Genomic DNA, 4531 nt, shown 5'->3' on the forward strand with positions numbered 1-4531 from the left:
GCTTTAAGCACTCTAATTTGTTCAAAGTAAACGTGCCGGCCCACCCAGACACTCAATAAAGAGCACCTTGGTAGGATTTCAACGGGGTCCGCCTCGGGACGCACGAACACGCACGAGGCGGTCGCACGCCTTCGGCTCGCCCCACCGGCAGGACGTCCCACGATACATGCCAGTTAAACACCGACGGGCGGTGAACCAACAGCGTGGGACACAAATCCAACTACGAGCTTTTTAACCGCAACAACTTTAATATACGCTATTGGAGCTGGAATTACCGCGGCTGCTGGCACCAGACTTGCCCTCCAATAGATACTCGTTAAAGGATTTAAAGTGTACTCATTCCGATTACGGGGCCTCGGATGAGTCCCGTATCGTTATTTTTCGTCACTACCTCCCCGTGCCGGGAGTGGGTAATTTGCGCGCCTGCTGCCTTCCTTGGATGTGGTAGCCGTTTCTCAGGCTCCCTCTCCGGAATCGAACCCTGATTCCCCGTTACCCGTTACAACCATGGTAGGCGCAGAACCTACCATCGACAGTTGATAAGGCAGACATTTGAAAGATGCGTCGCCGGTACGAGGACCGTGCGATCAGCCCAAAGTTATTCAGAGTCACCAAGGCAAACGGACCGGACGAGCCGACCGATTGGTTTTGATCTAATAAAAGCGTCCCTTCCATCTCTGGTCGGGACTCTGTTTGCATGTATTAGCTCTAGAATTACCACAGTTATCCAAGTAACGTGGGTACGATCTAAGGAACCATAACTGATTTAATGAGCCATTCGCGGTTTCACCTTAATGCGGCTTGTACTGAGACATGCATGGCTTAATCTTTGAGACAAGCATATGACTACTGGCAGGATCAACCAGGGAGCTGCGTCAACTAGAGCTGAGCAGCCGGCCGCCCGGGAGTGTGTCCCGGGGGCCCGCGCGAACACGCAAGCGTCCGCTCAATTATTCTGCAAACAGGAGGAGGCTGGGCTCCCCTGCACAATACACCTCGAAACCCTCTCAGGTCCCGGCGGCGCGCAGCGCCGTCCTAAGTACTTGGTCGGGTTCGAGAGAGGCGCAATCGCCCGGAGTTAGGCGAGTAGACGCTTTAGGTGCGACCACCCGTGCTCCCAACTGAGCTTGCCGCTGCCGACAGAGGCCCGGGAGCGTGCTGTCGTGGCATTGCCGGCGGGAGACAACACGCGCCACCTACGGTGACCGGCAGCTCCAACGCCAGCGCCACAGAAGGGCAAAGGCCCCACGTGGGTGCCGAAGCGAACTCTCCCAGCACAGCGCACGTGCCAACACGTCCGCACAACTGCGATACAAACCACCAGCGAGAACCGCTGGGGCGACCGAGCAGCAGACGGCGTCGCGGCGCCGAGTGCCGGGCGGCGGCGCATCCTCAACGCAAACAGTCCTCAATCGGACCAGCACACTGCAGATGTCCACCGCGCTTCGCACCGGGTCCGCGAGGACCCACTTTGGCTGCACGGCGCCGCGCGCAGGGTGCCCCGGCGCGCAGCTGCGCCGCCTGCCGCGTCCGTCGGCCGGCGCGCCTGCCACTGGGCGCCCCCACCAGCCGGCTGTAGCGCGTGCGCCCACGCACCGCGCGGCCAGCACGCCGGGCGGCCCCCCCTCACCGGCCGGGGACAGTCCCACCCACCCACAGCCGCGTATCGCTTCACACCCAGATTCACATTCACGTTCGTTGGTATGGTGGGGACCGCTTCGTAGCTGTACCGATCGTTGCCCTCACAGATGTACCTCCAGCAAGATCAACCGCACCACAACGGGTTACCAGTTGTTCATTTGCGTAACGTCACCAGTAAACGTACACGTCCATCCCCGTTTGCAAAGTCAACTATTATTGCATGCCTGCCTGTCAGGTGTCAAGACACACTACATTCGCTCACATCCACGCAACAAAATGTGCCCGACTAGAGGGCACGTGGAAGGTGCCCCCGTACATATGCGATCTCCATTGCGCGACCAACTGTCAACCGGCCTCTGTAGCATGTCGCAGATGTGGAACGCGGGGCACCGTGCTATCACATTGTGTGAGAAGAGACTACTACGTCTGCATACACGCGCCACTACATGAACAGACGGCTCATGCTGATCGCCATCCACTGCGTCCATTACTCCCACACGTCTCTATGGCGTACCACACTGCAATGCAGCTGTTATGGGGAGATGACACATAGCTGTGTACACAACATTCTGAGCCGGTTGCGGTTGGACAACAATACATTAATGTAACGTGTCATATGCCAATTACAGAGCAGGGTAAGGCACAACGTGGGTTAGGTTAAGGCACAACGTGGGTTAGGTTAAGGCACAACGTGGGTTAGGTTAAGGCACAACGTGGGTTAGGTTAAGGCACAACGTGGGTTAGGTTAAGGCACAACGTGGGTTAGGTTAAGGCACAACGTGGGTTAGGTTAAGGCACAACGTGGGTTAGGTTAAGGCACAACGTGGGTTAGGTTAAGGCACAACGTGGGTTAGGTTAAGCCACAACGTGGGTTAGGTTAAGCCACAACGTGGGTTAGGTTAAGCCACAACGTGGGTTAGGTTAAGCCACAACGTGGGTTAGGTTAAGCCACAACGTGGGTTAGGTTAAGCCACAACGTGGGTTAGGTTAAGCCACAACGTGGGTTAGGTTAAGGCACAACGTGGGTTAGGTTAAGGCACAACGTGGGTTAGGTTAAGGCACAACGTGGGTTAGGTTAAGGCACAACGTGGGTTAGGTTAAGGCACAACGTGGGTTAGGTTAAGCCACAACGTGGGTTAGGTTAAGCCACAACGTGGGTTAGGTTAAGCCACAACGTGGGTTAGGTTAAGCCACAACGTGGGTTAGGTTAAGCCACAACGTGGGTTAGGTTAAGCCACAACGTGGGTTAGGTTAAGCCACAACGTGGGTTAGGTTAAGCCACAACGTGGGTTAGGTTAAGCCACAACGTGGGTTAGGTTAAGCCACAACGTGGGTTAGGTTAAGCCACAACGTGGGTTAGGTTAAGCCACAACGTGGGTTAGGTTAAGCCACAACGTGGGTTAGGTTAAGCCACAACGTGGGTTAGGTTAAGCCACAACGTGGGTTAGGTTAAGCCACAACGTGGGTTAGGTTAAGCCACAACGTGGGTTAGGTTAAGGCACAACGTGGGTTAGGTTAAGGCACAACGTGGGTTAGGTTAAGGCACAACATGGGGGTAGATTGCGGTACAAATTGCGTTACATTGCGGTGCAAATTGCGTTACATTGCGGTGCAAATTGCGTTACATTGCGGTGCAAATTGCGTTACATTGCGGTGCAAATTGCGTTACATTGCGGTGCAAATTGAGTTACATTGCGGTGCAAATTGAGTTACATTGCGGTGCAAATTGAGTTACATTGCGGTGCAAATTGAGTTACATTGCGGTGCAAATTGAGTTACATTGCGGTGCAAATTGAGTTACATTGCGGTGCAAATTGAGGTAGGTTAAGGTGCAACACAGGTTAGGTTAAGGTGACATAGGTTAGGTTAAGGTGACATAGGTTAGGTTAAGGTGACATAGGTTAGGTTAAGGTGACATAGGTTAGGTTAAGATGACATAGGTTAGGTTAAGGTGACATAGGTTAGGTTAAGGTGACATAGGTTAGGTTAAGGTGACATAGGTTAGGTTAAGGTGACATAGGTTAGGTTAAGGTGACATAGGTTAGGTTAAGGTGACATAGGTTAGGTTAAGGTGACATAGGTTAGGTTAAGGTACAAACTGGGTTGTGTTATGGTACACATTGCGTTGTAGTACAGTACACGTTAGGTTTGGGTACGGTACACAATGTGGTATGGGATGGCGTGTTGTGGGGGGGGGGGGGGGGTGAGGTTCGTTGATATCGACCGTAGGACGTGGATGCCCGAGGCAGCGTCAGTGTGTCAAAGGAGTTATGTCACGTCGGGATGCGCTTTCCGCCAGTGAGAGGGGGGGGCGAGCCGTGTCTGTGGTTGCGGCAGACCTGTGTGTTTCATTCCTGCCAGTGTGTTTGTGCTGTAAGACGAGGCAGTGTGGTGATGTTGGGTGCACCCCTGTGTAGGACATGTGTGGGTGTTGGTGGCTTATCTGAGCAATTGTGGTTGTCGGACGAGTGGGATATTCTGTTTTATGATTGGACCTCCTGGCCTGGTTATCATAGTCTGGTTGGTGTACTGTGGCGGATAGGATGCACCGGACGTTGGTCCATGCCGGTGCTTAATTATTGTATCTGTGTTTGTTACAGGCAGAGAGTAGTGTGTGATAGAGTGTGTGGGTGATAGAGTGTGCGGGTGACGTGTGGTTCGTTTTGTTTGCACAGACGTTCAGCATGTATAGGGGCATTTGCGTATTTGATCTATCTATGTGGGCCTGCATAGTTTACTGAGCAGTGCTGCGAGGTGACTGAACTACGAGCGACGTACTCATTTACAGCGGAATGGTTGCCTTCTACCAAAGATGGAGTATCGACTCTACGACAGCGTTGGCACCGCAGGAAGCGGTGTCGTACAATGGCCCCCACACCGTCATCGTTGT

The 4531-nt window shown here is 53.5% G+C and overlaps 1 non-coding gene across 1 annotated transcript in view; it reads right to left on the bottom strand.

The window, feature by feature from the left end:
• Nucleotides 1–869, bottom strand: part of LOC126129325 (small subunit ribosomal RNA) — a 1909-nt gene extending 1040 nt beyond the window's left edge. Inside the window, exon 1 of the ribosomal RNA XR_007527279.1 lies at nucleotides 1–869. This exon is cut by the window's left edge and continues 1040 nt beyond it. This is a non-coding gene — a ribosomal RNA (small subunit ribosomal RNA).
• Nucleotides 870–4531: the final 3662 nt, after the last annotated feature.

Source organism: Schistocerca cancellata, unplaced genomic scaffold (genome assembly GCF_023864275.1).
Source record: "Schistocerca cancellata isolate TAMUIC-IGC-003103 unplaced genomic scaffold, iqSchCanc2.1 HiC_scaffold_533, whole genome shotgun sequence".
Lineage (NCBI taxonomy): Eukaryota > Metazoa > Arthropoda > Insecta > Orthoptera > Acrididae > Schistocerca > Schistocerca cancellata.